This window comes from Heptranchias perlo, chromosome 8 (assembly GCF_035084215.1).
Source record: "Heptranchias perlo isolate sHepPer1 chromosome 8, sHepPer1.hap1, whole genome shotgun sequence".
NCBI lineage: Eukaryota > Metazoa > Chordata > Chondrichthyes > Hexanchiformes > Hexanchidae > Heptranchias > Heptranchias perlo.
The window spans coordinates 61,944,654-61,961,763 of NC_090332.1; the positions used below are offsets into that span (position 1 = coordinate 61,944,654).

At 43.6% G+C, this 17,110-nt stretch overlaps 1 long non-coding RNA gene and 5 other non-coding genes across 8 annotated transcripts; 5 read left to right on the plus strand and 1 right to left on the minus strand.

The window, feature by feature from the left end:
* Positions 1-264: 264 nt before the first annotated feature.
* LOC137324865 (U6 spliceosomal RNA) lies at positions 265-367 on the minus strand. Its single transcript, XR_010963742.1, has one exon. It is a non-coding gene; the product is annotated as a U6 spliceosomal RNA (small nuclear RNA).
* A 7,869-nt stretch (positions 368-8,236) lies between these two features.
* Positions 8,237-16,791, plus strand: LOC137324638 (uncharacterized). Of its 3 annotated transcripts, none has more exons than XR_010963689.1 (6): positions 8,237-8,274; positions 10,863-10,922; positions 13,967-14,058; positions 14,915-14,996; positions 15,192-15,234; positions 16,616-16,791. It is a non-coding gene; the product is annotated as an uncharacterized lncRNA (long non-coding RNA). The 3 variants fall into 3 exon arrangements; XR_010963690.1 differs by lacking the exon at positions 8,237-8,274 and adding an exon at positions 8,371-8,389; XR_010963691.1 differs by lacking the exon at positions 8,237-8,274 and adding an exon at positions 8,488-8,506.
* Positions 10,712-10,779, plus strand: LOC137324866 (small nucleolar RNA SNORD50). Its single transcript, XR_010963743.1, has one exon. It is a non-coding gene; the product is annotated as a small nucleolar RNA SNORD50 (small nucleolar RNA).
* LOC137324870 (small nucleolar RNA SNORD50) lies at positions 13,849-13,915 on the plus strand. Its single transcript, XR_010963746.1, has one exon. It is a non-coding gene; the product is annotated as a small nucleolar RNA SNORD50 (small nucleolar RNA).
* LOC137324868 (small nucleolar RNA SNORD50) lies at positions 14,743-14,811 on the plus strand. Its single transcript, XR_010963744.1, has one exon. It is a non-coding gene; the product is annotated as a small nucleolar RNA SNORD50 (small nucleolar RNA).
* LOC137324869 (small nucleolar RNA SNORD50) lies at positions 15,329-15,398 on the plus strand. Its single transcript, XR_010963745.1, has one exon. It is a non-coding gene; the product is annotated as a small nucleolar RNA SNORD50 (small nucleolar RNA).
* Positions 16,792-17,110: the final 319 nt, after the last annotated feature.

Below are 17,110 nucleotides of genomic sequence, written 5' to 3' on the forward strand. Positions count from 1 at the left end.
GGGGTATTCAGTCATTCTACGATATTGCATTTTTAGTGTGTGGCTGTGGATGCACGGCTAAAACACAAACATTGCCCCAAACAGCTTTGAGGGTCTGGATCGATATTACATTAAAATAACTATGTTCGCATGAATGTTGTCTGTACAAGTAAATGCATTGTATATTGCCCGTAAATTCAGATACAGAGAGTCGGACATTATTTTTCACAAATAGAGTAAACAGTATGTTTTGTCATTTTCGCGACGATGATTGCGAAACTGTCTCAAAATATGGAATGTTTCACGAATTTGCATGTCATCCTTGCGCTGGAACCATGCTAATCTTCTCTTTATCGTTCCAATTTTAGTGTGGGGTAATAATGATAAAATATATGCAGCAATTTTAAAATTAAACGCATTCCGGGTAAAAACGGAACAAACTCCGACAGTTAAAAAGCGCTCGGAGGACAGAGAATGGAAACGTTTTGTCCCACAAGTCACAGCGACGGAGAAACCGCCCTATTCCCCAGAAGGCTAGTGCCGCACATGCGCATTTGTATACAAAAGGAAACCAATGGACTGGAAGCGCAGGGAGGTGAAAGTTGGGAAGGAGGCCGAGTATGGAAGGGCCTGTAGTCAGGCAGAGACGGGCCCGCTCCGGGCCAGGCAGAGACGGGCCCGAGGCAAGAATTCAATCTTAAGTTATAGAGTTTTTTTAAAAACGGTTTAGGGAAATATATCACAGACTGCAAAACTGTTCCAATAGTCCAGAAGTTTATAACATGCTGTTTAAAACTGTTCCACCTCCTATCAGTAAATAGTAACAGGCGGGAAAATACCTTTTATCAATCTGGCCCACCTTACTATCTGTATTTCTAATAACCCCGAATCCTACAGGAAATGAGCGTAGGGAGTTTTTAGTGAATGTGAGTCTGCAGCAAAGAACTGACTAAATTGTGATGCCTTTGTTACCTCTAGACTCAACTGGTCAACCCCCCATCTTGCACCCTCCATAAACTTGAGCTCATCTAAAACTCTGCTGCCCGTATCCTAACTCCCACCAAGGCCTGTTCACCCATCACTCCCGTGCTCGCTAACCTACATTGGCTTCTGGTCTGGGAAAGCCTCAATTTTATAATTCTAATCCTTGTTTTCAAATCCCTCCATGACCTCGTCCCTCCCTCTCTGTGTAACCTCCTACAGTCCTCAAAGATCTCTGCACTCCTCCAACTCTTCCTTCTTGCGCATCCCTGATTTTAATTGTTCCACCATTGGTGTCTGTGCCTTCAGCTGCCTGGGCCATAAGCTCTGGAATTCCCTCCCTAAACCTCTTCCCTCTCTCTACCTCTCCTTTAAAATGCTCCTTAAAACATCTCTTTGACCAAGTTTTTGGTCACCTGTCCCAATATGTGTCTTGATATCAAAGTTTGTTTGATAAAGGTCTTGTGAAGTGCCTTGGGAGGTTTTACTATTAAAGGTGCTATATAAATACAAGTTGTAATTGTGTAAAGTCAGTACAGTAATCAGACCCAAGGAGGTCACAAGAGGAAAATGACTGCACCTTTCCCACACATTGTTGGGACTGTGTACACCTGACATTGGAGTGCCTGACAAGAGACTTTGAGCTACATTGATGCCAACAGGAAAAAAAAATGTTTGCGACTCCTTGAAATCAAATGAAATCAGACATCGACACAAAGGAGCTGGAGCTAGCACGGCCGCCAATGGTGGAACGATTAAAATCGGGGATGCGCAAGAGGGAAGAGTTGGAGGAGCGCAGCGATCTTTGAGGGTGTAAGGCTAGAGGAGATTACAGAGATAGGGAGAGGCAAGGCCACGGAGGGATTTGAAAACAAGGATAAGAATTATAAAATTGAGGCTTTCCCAGACCGTGAGCCAGTGTAGGTTAGCGAGCACGGGAGTGATAGGTGAACAGGACTTGGTGCGAGTTAGGATACGGGCAGCAGAGTTGGCAGAGCTGAGAACCCACAGGATGGTTACTGATTCATTTGTTGTGTGCATTCAGCTTTGGTAAATGGAGCGTGCTTAGATACTTTGAAAAGAAAGACTTGCATTTATATAGCACCTTCTATGGTTTCAGGACGTCCCAAAGCGTTTAATAGCCAATTAAGTATTTTTGAGGTGTAGTTGCTGTTGTAATGTAAGAAACACAGCAGCCAATTTGTACACAGCAAAGTTCCACAGACAGCAATGAAATAATGACCAGATAATCTGTTTTAATGATGTTGGTTGAGGGATACATATTGGCCAGGACACCAGTAGAACCCCTCTGCTCTTCTTCTCTGGGATTTTTTATGTCCACTTGAGATACTTAATAGTTTGATACTTTGGAACAAATGATTAACATGCAAATACTAAAAGAAGCTGAAATGCTGAGAAATGACCAGTCCGATCATCTGAAACACCGAAGGGCTCACACAGGAGAGAAATCATTTTGATCTGCCATGTGTTCAAAACGATATTGCAAAGCTTGTGTCTTGAAAGTACTCCAGCGCATTCACACTGAAGAGAAACTGTTTGAATGTACGGTGTGAAAGGTAATTTTACACCTCTGTTCACATGAATCTGCATCAGCAAGTCCTCACTGGAGAGACACCATTTGAATGCACAATTTGTAAAAAGTGATTTGAAAAAAACACCAGCAAATTCACAGCTGAGAGAAACTGTTTGAGCTGTTTTTAAAAATCATTTTCAAGTTTTTAGTGACCTGGCAGTGCACCAGAGAATTCTTACAGCAGCGAAATGGGAACATAGGAACAGGAGTAGGACATTCAGCCCCTCGGGCCTGTTCCGCCATTCAATTAGATCACGGCTGGTCGGTGTCTTAACTCCATTTACCCACCTTGCTTCTGTAACCCTGCCTAACAAAAATCTATCAATCTCAGTTTAGAAGTTTTCAATTGACAACTGTCAACAACTTTTTGGGGGGAGAGAGTTCCAGATTTCCACTACCCTTTGTGAAGAAGTGCTTCCTGACAATCACCCCTGAATGGCCTAGCTCTAATTTTAAGGTTTTGCCCCTTGTTCTGGACTCCCTCACCAGAGGAATTTGTTTCTCTCTACCCTATTAATTCATAGAATCATAGAAGTTACAACATGGAAACAGGCCCTTCGGCCCAACATGTCCATGTCGCCCAGTTTATACCACTAAGCTAGTCCCAATTGCCTGCACTTGGCCCATATCCCTCTATACCCATCTTACCCATGTAACTGTCCAAATGCTTTTTAAAAGACAAAATTGTACCCGCCTCTACTACTGCCTCTGGCAGCTCGTTCCAGACACTCACCACCCTTTGAGTGAAAAAATTGCCCCTCTGGACCCTTTTGTATCTCTCCCCTCTCACCTTAAATCTATGCCCCCTCGTTATAGACTCCCCTACCTTTGGGAAAAGATTTTGACTATCGACCTTATCTATGCCCCTCATTATTTTATAGACTTCTATAAGATCACCCCTTAACCTCCTACTCTCCAGGGAAAAAAGTCCCAGTCTGTCTAACCTCTCCCTGTAAGTCAAACCATCAAGTCCCGGTAGCATCCTAGTAAATCTTTTCTGCACTCTTTCTAGTTTAATAATATCCTTTCTATAATAGGGTGACCAGAACTGTACACAGTACTCCAAGTGTGGCCTCACCAATGCCCTGTACAACTTCAACAAGACATCCCAACTCCTGCATTCAATGTTCTGACCAATGAAACCAAGCATGCTGAATGCCTTCTTCACCACCCTATCCACCTGTGACTCCACTTTCAAGGAGCTATGAATCTGTACTCCCAGATCTCTTTGTTCTATAACTCTCCCCAACGCCCTACCATTAACGGAGTAGGTCCTGGCCCGATTCGATCTACCAAAATGCATCACCTCACATTTATCTAAATTAAACTCCATCTGCCATTCATCGGCCCACTGGCCCAATTTATCAAGATCCCGTTGCAATCCCAGATAACCTTCTTCACTGTCCACAATGCCACCAATCTTGGTGTCATCTGCAAACTTACTAACCATGCCTCCTAAATTCTCATCCAAATCATTAATATAAATAACAAATAACAGCGGACCCAGCACCGATCCCTGAGGCACACCACTGGACACAGGCATCCAGTTTAAAAAACAACCCTCCACAACCACCCTCTGTCTTCTGTCGTCAAGCCAATTTTGTATCCAATTGGCTACCTCACCTTGGATCCCATGAGATTTAACCTTATGTAACAACCTACCATGCGGTACCTTGTCAAATGCTTTGCTGAAGTCCATGTAGACCACGTCTACTGCACAGCCCTCATCTATCTTCTTGGTTACCCCTTCAAAAAACTCAATCAAATTCGTGAGACATGATTTTCCTCTCACAAAACCATGCTGACTGTTCCTAATTAGTCCCTGCCTCTCCAAATGCCTGTAGATCCTGTCCCTCAGAATACCCTCTAACAACTTACCCACTACAGATGTCAGGCTCACTGGTCTGTAGTTCCCAGGCTTTTCCCTGCCGCCCTTCTTAAACAAAGGCACAACATTTGCTACCCTCCAATCTTCAGGCACCTCACCTGTAGCGGTGGATGATTCAAATATCTCTGCTAGGGGACCCGCAATTTCCTCCCTAACCTCCCATAACGTCCTGGGATACATTTCATCAGGTCCCGGAGATTTATCTACCTTGATGCGCGTTAAGACTTCCAGCACCTCCCTCTCTGTAATATGTACACTCCTCAAGACATCACTATTTATTTCCCCAAGTTCCCTAACATCCATGCCTTTCTCAACCGTTGTAAACAATTTTACAACACCAAGTTATAGTCCAGCAATTTTATTTTAAATTCACAAGCTTTCGGAGATTTTCTCCTTCCTCAGGATGTGGAATTGTCAACCCCAATTGTCAACCCCAGTCCATCACCGGCATCTCCATTTCTCAACCGTAAATACCGATGTGAAATATTCATTCAGGATCTCACCCATCTCTTGTGGTTCCGCACATAGATGACCTTGTTGATCCTTAAGAGGCCCTACTCTCTCCCTAGTTACCCTTTTGCCCTTTATGTATTTGTAGAAGCTCTTTGGATTCACCTTTGCCTGATCTGCCAAAGCAATCTCATATCCCCTTTTTGCCCTCCTGATTTCTCTCTTAACTCTACTCCGGCAATCTCTATACTCTTCAAGGGATCCACTTGATCCCAGCTGCCTATGCATGTCATATGCCTCCTTCTTCTTTTTGACTAGTGCCTCAATCTCCCGAGTCATCCAAGGTTCCCTACTTCTACCAGCCTTGCCCTTCACTTTATAAGGAATGTGCTTACCCTGAACCCTGGTTAACACACTTTTGAAAGCCTCCCACTTACCAGACGTCCCTTTGCCTGCCAACAGACTCTCCCAATCAAATTCCTTTAATCATCTTAAACACCTCCATTAGATCACCTCTTAATCTTCAATACTCAAAGGAATACAAGCCTAATCAATGCAACCTATCCTCATAATTTAACCCTTTTGGACTTGGTATCATTCTGGTGAATCTGCGATGCATCCCCTCCAAGGCCAATATATCCTTCCTGAGGTGCGGTGGCCAGTACTGAAGGCAGTGCTCCAGACAGGGTCTAAAAAGAGCTTTGTATAACTGACAAAATTTCCACCCCTTTGTATTCCAGTCCCCCCTTGAGATAAATGCCAACATTCCATTTGCCTTTTAAATTATTTTTTGATTTAGTAAATATTCTGATCTATCTTTCTTAGGTCCAAAGTGGATGACCTCACAGAGAATTACATAGAATTTATAGCACAAAAACAGGCTATTCAGCCTAACTGGTCCATGCTGGTTTTTATGATCCATTTAGCCTCCTCCCACCCATCTTCATCTAACCCTATCAGCATAACCTTCTATTCCTTTCTCCCTCATGTGTTTAGCAGCTTCTCCTAAAAGGTATCTATGCTATTCGCCTCAACTATTCCTAGTGGTAGCAAGTTCCACATTCTCACCGCTTTCTCGGTAAAGAAGTATTTATTGTTGACTATCTAATATTTAAGGCCCCTAGTTTTGGACTCCCCCACAAGTAGAAACATTTTCTCTACGTCTACCATGTCAAACCCTTTTATAATCTTAAAGACTCCTATCAGGTGACCCCTCAGTCTTTTCTAGAGAAAAGAGCCATAGCCTGTTCAGCCTTTCCTGATAAGTATCATCCTTGTAAATCTTTTTTGCACCTTCTCCAGTGCCTCTATATCCTTTTTATAATATGGAGACCAGAACTGTGCACAGTAATCTTAAGTGTGATCCATATAAGTTCTCTGCTTTTCAACTGTATCCTCTAGAAATGAACCCCAGTGCTTTATTTGTGTGTTTTTTATGGCCTTATTAACCTATGTTGCTACTTTTAGTGATTTGTGTATCTGTACCTCTAAATCCCTTCACTCCTCTACCCCATTTAGACTCTTATTTTCCAAGGAGCATGTGGCCTCCTAATTCTTCCTACCAAAATGCACCACCTCACACTTCCCAAATTGAAATTCATTTATCAATTACACGTCCATTCTGCAAGTTTCTTATTGTTGTCTTGTAATTTGTCGCAGTCTTTCTCAGTATTGACTATACCTTCCAATTTGAAGTTGTACACAAATTTTGTAATTGTACTTCTGATTCCCGGGACCAAATCGTTTATGTAAATGATGAACAGCAGTGGCCCTAGCACCGATCCCTGTGGAACACCACTTCCCACCTTTTGCCAGACTGAGTAGCTACCCTTAACCCCTACTTTCTTTTCTGTGTTGTAGCCAGCTTGCTATCCAGTCTGCTCCCTGTCCCCTGACTCCACATGCTCTGACCTTAGTCATGAGTCTACGATGCAGTACCTTATCGAAGACCTTTTAAAAGTACAATGTGCAAAAGACTGTGCGACACATCCAGTGACTTGTGTGTAAGAGAATTCGTACTGAAGAGAAACCATTTGAGTCTTCAGTGTGCAAATAGCAGTTTGGATAAGTCAATACGGTACTGTTATATGATGCAGCATTGGTTACTTCACGTTGTTTAGAAACTATTTGATAGTACAGGGCATAAAAAATGACTTGCATCACTTGACAAGGCATCAGCAAATTGGTGTGGAGGGGGTGAAAAGTTCTGTGCATGCAAAGCAATTTGACACACCAGTACCATGATAAAAGATAAATGTTGGCTAGGACACAGGAAAAAAACTCAGCAAAGACAAAATACTGCAGATACCCCCGGAAATCTGAAATAAAAATAGAAAATGCTGGAAAACACTCAGCAGGCCTGGCAACATCTGTGGAGAGAGAAACAGTTAACATTTCAGGTATTAAAGGGGGCCTAAAACACAAAAAAAAAGAAGACTGGTTTGGAGAAATGTATGTGAAGGTTCAAGGTCCAGAGAATTGAATCTCAAAAAAAATGAAAAAAAAACATTTCAGGTCGATGACCTTTCATCAAAACTGGAAGATGTTAGAGAGTAACAGTTTTTTAAGCAAGTACAGAGCCAGGGAGGGGTGGGAAAGAACAAAGGGGTAGGTCTGTGATAGGATAGAGGGCAGGAATGATTAAATGACAAAAGGGATGATGGTGCAAGGCAAGGAGGGGAAAAACTCCCCGCTCTCCTTCAAACGGGGCCACAGGACCTTTTGGTTTGGGTGACGGATTGGCTGTTGAACTGGCGGAAATGAGGCAGGCAGATGGACACTTCCACTCGCTCCATTGATGACCTCCCGACCCCAGTTGTATTTCTGACCTCCAGGACATCGCCAAACAGGAGGCAGGCCCCCCAGCCTTTGCTAGTGATTCACGGTACAGGGGCCTGGAGGATGAAACGTGCTGTCACAGGTCCCAGTGGGGACAAAGAAACAGCCAAACCTTAAATTTCAAATTTGTTTTGTGGGGCCTGTGCGTGGCACTGCCCACTTGCCCAAAGAGTGCCCCTGTGACCTGTCTGCACACCTTTGGGTGACAGAAGCCCCCCCACCAACTTAATCAAGGCTCTGGCAGGGCAAATGGCGGGAGAGATGGCATGTTTCCCCTCATTAACATTTTATATTGCCGATTCCCCCTTTTATTATAAATGTATATTGAGCTATGTTCTTTTTTAAAATGGCCCACAACAGAACAGACCAGTTTTCAGAATGAGGTGCTCGTCCTGCTGCCCCTCCCCCAATCCCGGCCGCGCAAGCGTTCTGCCGCCTGCGCGTGCACGACGGACACGTCACGGGGAGGGCTCCGCGGATCCGGCCTGTGCTTTATAAGGTGAGCGGCCATTTCCTTCTCCCTTTTGTGATGGGAGCGGGTGTGGTGAGTATGACTGGGTGGTCCTGTGGCGGTGCTAACAACCTTCTGTTCGGTCCGGTTTCAGTGCGAGGCCTCTTACACCCACGCTCCTCTCCTGATCTCGTGCTCCGCATTGGTGGTCAGTTTGAGATTTATTGGCTTGCAAGCCCGAGGCGGCCGCTAAGTTAAAGTGTACGGGCGTGCGCAGGCTTCGCAGCCTCGGCTGCAGTAGTGCGGCGAGCTGGCGCCAGTCCAGGTAGTAAGGAACACCAGTTCTTAACGCAAACTTGAAGGCTTTCACTTACTGAGGAATGTGGGAATAACTGTCGGGGTGGTGGGATCTGCATAGATTGGGGAAATTCACTGAGGGCTGTTAACCTGGGTTGCTAAATGTAATGCATTTAACAACTCCAATACCAAACTATTTATCTTCTATAAGTTAAATGTCTTGCAATTTTGCTTTTGTGTCAACAAATAGTGGAAAGGAGATAGCAGCTAATTTGCCTGCAAGATGCAAGAACTAGAGCAGAGGTAATGGGGGACTTCAATTATCCCAACATAAACTGGGATAGTAACAATGAAACGGGCAAAGAGGGGGAGGAATTACTGAAATGTGTAGAAGAGAACTTTTTTGATCATTGTGTTTCCAGCCCTACGATGAAGGAAGTAGTTCTGGGGAATGCAAGTGGCGCATGTTTCAGTGGGGGAGCATTTGGGGGAACAGTGATCATAATATAATTTAGGTTTAGAATGTTCCTGTTCCATAACCAATCAAGTGTCAAAATAGTTAACTGGAGGCAGGCTAATTTCAGTAAAAAGGGATCTTGCCCAGGTGGATTGGAATAAATCGGGATGGAAAGCAGTAATTGAACAATGGGAGCCCTTCAAGGAAGAGATGGTTTGGGAACTGAGTAGGCACATTCCCATGAGGGGGAAAGGAAGGGCATCCAACGCTAGAGTTCCCTGGATGACTAAAGATATAGAGATTAAAATGAAACACAAAAAGAAGGCTTATGATGAATGTAAAGTTCATAATGCAGTAGAGAACCAAGCTGAAAACAGAAATTCAGAGGAGATCTCAAAAAGGGAATTAGGGGGGCAAATAGAGAGTATGAGAATAGATTAGCAGCAAACATAAAAGGGAATCCCCAAGATGAAATTTATAGGGCCATGAGGGAACAGCAGGGCAGTGAGATTAACTGGATAGCTCTTTCAAAGAGCTGGCAATGCATGATGGGCCAAATGGCAGCCTCCTGTGCTGTGTCATACAGTGAAACTGAACCTATTGCAATAGCTTCTGTAAATGTTTAGAATGGCCAATTTTGTATGTAAAAAGTTGCCTGTAACCTATGAGTAATAGCCCTAGATGGTATCTGTGGGGCTGTATCTCAGCAGGAATGGGTAGCAAGCTGGTTACAAAAGAGAAGGGGGTTAAAGGTAGTTACTCAAACTGGCAAAAGGTGGGAAGTGGTGTTCCACAAGGATCGGTGCTGGGACCACTGTTGTTCACCATGTACACAAACAATTTAGACACTGGAATCGGAAGTGAAATTTGCAGATAATGCTGAATTTGGAAGGATGGGATGTTTTGATAGGATTAATGAGGCCACATACAAAATAAGAGCCTAAACAGGGTAGAGGGCTTATGGGGGACAGATACACAAATTACTAAAAGTGATGTGGGTTAATAAGATAATAAAAAAGCAAACCAAGCACTGGGGTTAATTTCTAAAGATAGAATTGAACAGAGAAGTTATGTTAAACTTGTATTAAACCACACTTGGAGTACTGTGCATGGTTCTGATCTCTATTATAGAAAGAATTGAGGCTTTGGAGATGGTGCAAAATAGATTTTCTAGGATGATACCAGAAATGAGAGGTTACACCTATCAGGAAAGATTGAATAGGCTGGTGCTCTTCTCGCTAGAAAAAATACTGAGGTGACCTTATACAGGTCTTTTAAGATTATGAAAGAATTTGATAGGGTAGACCAGAACCAGGGTCCATAAATATAAGATAGCCACTAATAAATCCAGTAGGGAATTCAGGAGAAACGTCTTTACCCAGAGTGTGGTTAGAATGTGGAACTTGCTACTACAAGGAGTAGATGAGGCGACTAGCATAGATTTAAGGGGAAGCTAGTTAAATACATGAGGGAGGAGGGAATAGGAGGATATGCTAAAAGGGTTAGATGTGGAAGGGGGTTTGTGGGGTATGAACCCGTTGGGCCAAATGGCCTGCTTCTGTGCTGTGCATTCTTTGTAAAAGTGGAGACTTATAGAAATATAGTAGCTGCATAAGATTGGTCGCTGAGGTTCTGGGCCACATTAAGTTCAGTTCTTGGGATGGTGAGAGTGTCTACCTGGAGCGTTGGTGTACAAAAGCACTGAACAGGAAACTGTCATTTTCCCCCCAGCAAGCTTTTAACGCTGGTCTTATTTAGCATATTGGTTCTTGGTCTTATCAATGATGAAACAATCCCGAACCTGAAGTTGTGATGAGAAAGCATACGGATCTGACTGCTGAGATTTGACCATTGTCTGCTGACTGACGACTGCCTGCCTAGTTTGAGGCACTTTTTAAAATCTGGCTTTTCCTTATTACGCTCATAGGTGTGTGCACACAAGATACAAAATGACTATACAGATGGGAAGTCAAGACTCTGAACATAGGTAAGTGGAAACTATTAATCTTTTTTTTTAAAGTTGCTACTTTTTTTTACTGCCGAGTTCAGAGTGCACAGCGTGGACAAGGAGGGATTTCATCATGAGGGTGAGAATTTTAAAATCAAGGAGCCAATGTAGGTCAGCAAGCACAGGTGAATAAGACTTGTTGCGAGTTAGGATACGTGCAGCGGAGTTTTGCGTGAGCTCAAGTATATTGAGAGTGGAAGATGGGAGGCTGGCCAGTACAGCATTGGAATAGTCAAGTCTAGACGTTGTAAAGGTATGGATGAGGATTTCAGCAGCAGATGAGTTGAGGCAGGAATGGAAACACCAATGTTATGTAGGTGGAAGTAGGCAGTCTTGGTGCTGGGGTGGATGTGGTCGGAAGCTCATCTTGAGGTCAAATAGGACGCCAAGGTTGTGAACGGTCTGGTTCAGCTTCAGATAGTGGCCGAGGAGAGGGAACAGAGTTTGTGGCGGGGACTGAAGACACTGGCTTCGGTCTTCCCCATATTTAGTTGGAGGAAATTTTTGCTCCAGTACTGTATGTTGGTATGTGTTTGGATGATGTCGCCAAGGGGCAGCATGTAGATGAGAAATAGGAGGAGGTCAAGGGTAGATCCTTGGGGGGGCGCCAGATGTAATGGTATGGGGATGGGAAAAGAAACCATTACAGGTGATTCTCTGACTGGAACCAGACAAGTGCAGTCCCACCCAGTTGGGCGATGGAGGAGGATGGTATGGTCAACCATGTCAAAGGCTGCAGATGGGTTGAGAAAGATGAGGGATAGGACAGAGGGATCAAGGGTGGGTTTTTTGAGGGGGGTGATGACAGCAGATTTGAAGGGGAGGGGGAACAGTACCTGAGGAGAGGGAACCGATAACAATATCAGCTAACATGGGGACCAGGAACGGAGGTTGGGTGATCAGCAGTTTGGTAGGAATAGGGTTGAGGGAGCAGGAGGTGAGTCTCGTGGTCAAGATGAGCTCGGAGAGGGCATGAGGGGAGATAGGAAAGATGTGAGTTCAGGGCGAGGGCAGGGAGGAACCTTAGGGGAAGTTTGGGCTTGGTGGCCTAGGGGAAGGGAGGGAAGCGACACAGCTGAACGGATAGTCTCAATCTTAGTGACAAAGTATTCCGTCCCCCTGCTTCTCCCCTTCTTCCGGGCTCTGCTCTCCTCCTCGCCCCCGCCCCATGGCTACCTGCATGGCTGCATTCTTTTGTGCTTGGCCTCCGATCCGCGTTTTTAGTGGAGGGCAGTTGGTGATGTAAAATGTGCGCGCACGGTCCAACGCGCTCTGGGTCTGAGCGTGTGTGCACTAGTCACAGTGCCAAGTATACACAGATCCCAAGCATAAATGAACAGTGAATATTGACACCACTGTCAGCCAATGAGTTGCATGTGGGGCAGGGTGTGGTTTAAAGCTGCAGGAGTCTCTGAATTCATGACCGGAACCACAGCAAACGGTCTCCCAGGTGCAGCAGGATTATTTGTCCAGCAAAATGCAGCGACTGGAGGATAGTTACAATACAAATCATGTGCTTAAAATCAATCCCAGTTACTCGTCATCTCCTGGTGTGATTGACGGGGGAATTACCCAATCATCTCCTTTCTGGCTAGGACTTGTCACTTTATGCAGATATAAATGAAATGAGTGACCAGTTGAGCTATTTTTGGTGGTGCCACCTGAGGGAGGAATGTTCTCCAAGGTGCATGGTGAACTCCCAGCTCCAGAATAATAGAAGTTTACAGCACTGTTCGGTCTTAAACATCCACTTAGTCCTTTTCCCAAAACCTTTTTTAAAAACTATGGATTCCACTTCTGTCATTGCATCTGGAAGGGCCGTCCATATCCTAACCACCTGGTTTCTTTAAAATTGATGTCCTAGCCCTTCTATGTTTTGGTGATCTTAAATCTCTCCGAATAGTACTATGAATTTTTTTATGGCCACTGAACAGACAGTAGGCCTCTGTTTTAATGGCTCAATAGAAAGGTAGTACCTTTCATAATGTAGTATTGCATTGAAGTGTTAGTCTAAATTGGGCTTGAACACTTCTGACTGAAATGAGAGCTGCCAACTGACAGGGCTGGATATATGCAGTACAATCTAGGGCCTTGCTAGGTAGCCTAATTCTGACTTTCCCAAAGTTAACAGGATCTCCAATGCACTTTTATGATGGTTGACTGGGCACTGCATCCCTGTTGCCTTGGGATGTTTTTCTACATGAAAGGAGCTATATAAATGCAAGTTGTATTCAAAAATAGCATGTGGAACAAGGTCAGGTGCAGTGAGCTGTACAAAGTGATTGGCAGGCTTGGTGCCTTGCTCAATCCACAACTGACCTTCTAACCCCCACATCCAGTCTCATCAAAGCTGCATTTGTCCATCTCTAGAGTACTCCCTGGTTTTGCCCCAACCCCTCCCAGTGCTGTGAAGCCCTAATCCATGCTTTTATCACCTGGAATTGATTTCTTGAATGCTGTTCTTAGAAGCCTGTACTCTTGCCCATCTCTGCTCCTCCATCACTCTCATTCCAGTTAATCCAGAGCTCTTGCTGCTGAAAGCCCTGTTTTGCACAGTCCTGCACACTAAGCTGCAGTGGTTCCATTGTCCTCGTCAGCCTTGTTTTTGAATCCAGTATGTCCTCGTCTGCACAGTCTGACACTGGCTTACTGGTGTTTTGACACATGTCTCTTACCCTTACCCCCCCCCCCCTCTCAGCTATTCCCCTCTCATAACCTTTCCTACCACTTCTCTCCCTTATCGAACTTTTTTTTAAACAATCTACATGAGAACCAGAAAAATGCAAGTTGAGTTACTTTGCAGAGCTTGGAGGATGTAGGGGCTGAGGTGGGAATATTATAAAGCCCTGTGTTCCTGAAACTATAATGGGCGGAAGTGTATAGCTTGTATGGATGCTCTTGGTCTTATCGATGATGAAAAATTCCCGAACCTGAAGTTCTGATGAAATATGTACGGATCTAACTGCTGAGATTTGACCGTGTCTGATTTAATAAATGGTCTAATAGCACTCTCCCCCTCATAGGTATCAATGTATACCAAGTATACAAAGTTACTCACAATATACATAATGGATTACCCTCCAGAGGTTTGGTCTTTGTTTAGCGATGGACACAGGTAACTACAGTTCTCCTTTAGTGTTTTTCTGTGTTCTGTTTTATTAACTATCTGTGTATAGTTAAAACAATTGGCTCTCCGGGATATCGTTTTGAATGGAATGATCTTTATTGTATGTGCAGGGACAGATGTAATAAGCCCGTGCTCCTTTGTAACTAGGTAAAGGGAGGTTGCGCCAGCTGAAGTTGTGCTAGTGCAACATTTTCTGTAACACGATATGAATAACGGTGCACTTAAATTACACACCTGTCTTTAATTTTCTTCAGTTGATGTGCGACAGTCTAAGCTTAGAAACTAGACAGTGTCCTAGCCCTTTACCAGCTCTGAATTGCAGCTGGCTGATGGGTAGATTGCGACAACAGCCTCTAAGGAAAAGCATCAACTGTCTGCCTCTGCGGGGATTGTGCGCATATGCTGCCACTTTATTGCAGCAAGAGATTGAGACTTGAATCAGCCTAAGTAATTGTAAGTTTTTCCTTCCTGACGACTGACTTATTCTGGAGTACAGCTTCTCAGGTGCTGACTGCCTTCTGTCACCTTGGAGTGGTAGTTCTTCGTGTCTGTCTGGATGGTCACTCTTGTTAGATTAGATTATTCAAGCACAGAAGGCATTGCAGCCAAATCCTGTTCTTGACACAGCTTTCTCCCTAGCTCTAGTTTTGCTTGGCACTTGGTTCTTGGTCTTACTGATGATGAAAAAATCCCGAACCTGAAGTTCTGATGAAAAAAAAGTACGGATCTGACTGCTGAGGTTTGACTGACCAGTGTCTGGTGGCTTGTAGATGCATTGATGTGCAATGTGATATTTAAATGTGACTAATCTTGCCAATGTTGCATAATCTTAATTTTTTTTAAGACATGCCCTAATTGTGCCAGTGCTGCAATGAACAGACAACTCTACAGTGGCTTGATCTGACACTTAACAGCAGTGCCTGAAGGTAAGCCGAGCTTCAATAATTGAGCCGCTTGATTTTAAGAATCTCAATTTATTGGAATCAGATTTGCTAAGCTTCAGTACTTGTCATGACCTGTGAAAGTATTATTTGAAAATTGATCAAAGCCACTTTGAGGTTTTGAAACTCAAGTGTTGTAGTACCTGTTTTATGTAAGGTACTTTTCATTGTTTTCAACAGTACAGCTGGAATGGATGGAAGTATCTTCTACCTTGGCCAAGGGGTAAGTGCAGCATTTAATATACTTTTGGGGTGCTTGAATAGAAGCTGAAGGAAGTCAATGTTTAGCTATTGAACTTCACTTCTCAATATGGTCTAATCAGTGATGATACTATCCCAAACCTGACACTTGTGATGAAAAATTCAAACGGATCTGACTGCTGAGATTAGACCTCAATTTGTTGCTGCTTTAGTGGGCTAAGTTTGCGTTCGAGATTACATGTTTTGTATTGGGTTGATTCTGCTTCAGGGTGATGTGCCGCCCTATATTGGTGTGCTCTGGTGATTGGATTTTGGCTTCCCGGTGTTAGAAACTTGGTGCTTCACCTCCCCGTCCCATTCTTCATACGTAAGCCTAAGCAGTGTGTGCTGGCGAGGAGCATTGCGGTGGAGTCTTCCTTTAGGGATCGCTTGATGACCATCTTGAGCAGAGCCCTGACTAATGCACAGGTGTAGAATATAATTCTACCTCCCTTGCTGCATAAAATGGGTAAGATCTGCTAACTTGGCACAAATTGGATTTGGTACTAGAGAGGTGGGAGCACACCAAGCTTTGGGGGCCACACAATGCACACCTTGGATCTGCAGAAGCATGTGTATAAGGCTAAATACTCTTATTAATTTACATGAATCTCATTGCTGATGCTGTTAGTGAATTAATGTTAAACCAAAAAACTGTCATTAGTTAAGAGAGCTAACAGCCTTTTACAAGCCCCCATCACCTCCATGTTCAAACAGAACAAACCAGTGAATAAGAAATATAAAGACACAAATGGGCCTGGGTTTTGAGGGTTGAATTGTCTGGGCTTGGGGCCTACTTGTGGACACTCTTGGTGTAAGATGCCGTAGAGGATGTGTCCCATGTAATATTGGCAGTGTCTGTTGTGGGATTGCCCTTCTGTGAGTTGAATTGTGCTGAAGCTGTAGTTTATATAGAATGTACAGCACAGAAACAGGCCATTCAGCCCATCTGATCCATACTCCACATCATCTAACCCTATCAGCATAACCTATTCCTTTCTCCATTGTTTATCTAGCTTCCTCTTCAATGTATCAATGCTGTTTGCCTCAACTACTCCTTGTAGTAGCGAGTTCCACATTCTAACCACTTTGGGTAAAGAAGTTTCTCCTGAATTCCATGTTGGAATTATTAGTGACTCCCTTATGTTATCACCCCTAGTTTTGGTATCTCCCACAGGTGAAAACATTTTCTCTACCTTATCCAAACCTTTCATAATCTTAGACATCTATCAGGGCCTTCTCTTTTCTAGATAAAGAGCCCCAGCCTGTTCAATCTTTCCTGATGGGTATAATCCCTCAGTTCTGGTATTATCCTTGTTAGCAATGCTTGTTTTTAAGTTTCCCCATATACATTTTTTTTGCAGGCATATCATATCCTACAACATTTTGAAGACGTCTAACAAGAACAATGCAGTTATGACTAGCTGCCAAAAATAATCAAATGACATCGTGCATGTTCTCAGATGGGAAGACAAAGTATCCCTGTTAATTTGTAAATTTGTTTACAATATATTAAGTTAATAAAGAGACTTAAAAGCAAGTTGTTTCCATTTTATATTTTCCTTGTTTTCATTGCCCACAGCCATGAATGAGCTTTCTAAATTGGTTCTACAATTAATCCATAGAGCAGTACTTGACCTGCAGAAAGCACATTCTGGAGTTGCTGCTTTTTGGAATTGAAAATAATAAACTGACTCATTGAGGATACCACAGCAATTTGCTTTTCTCCTTGGCATTCTACCTCTTTAAATGTTAGAAATAGTTAAGTAATTTTACCAGTTTCTACCATGCCATTCTGGGGCAGATCTGGCACAGTTGTTCTACCTCGGGCATCCATTAGCCGTTCCTGTGATTTCAGA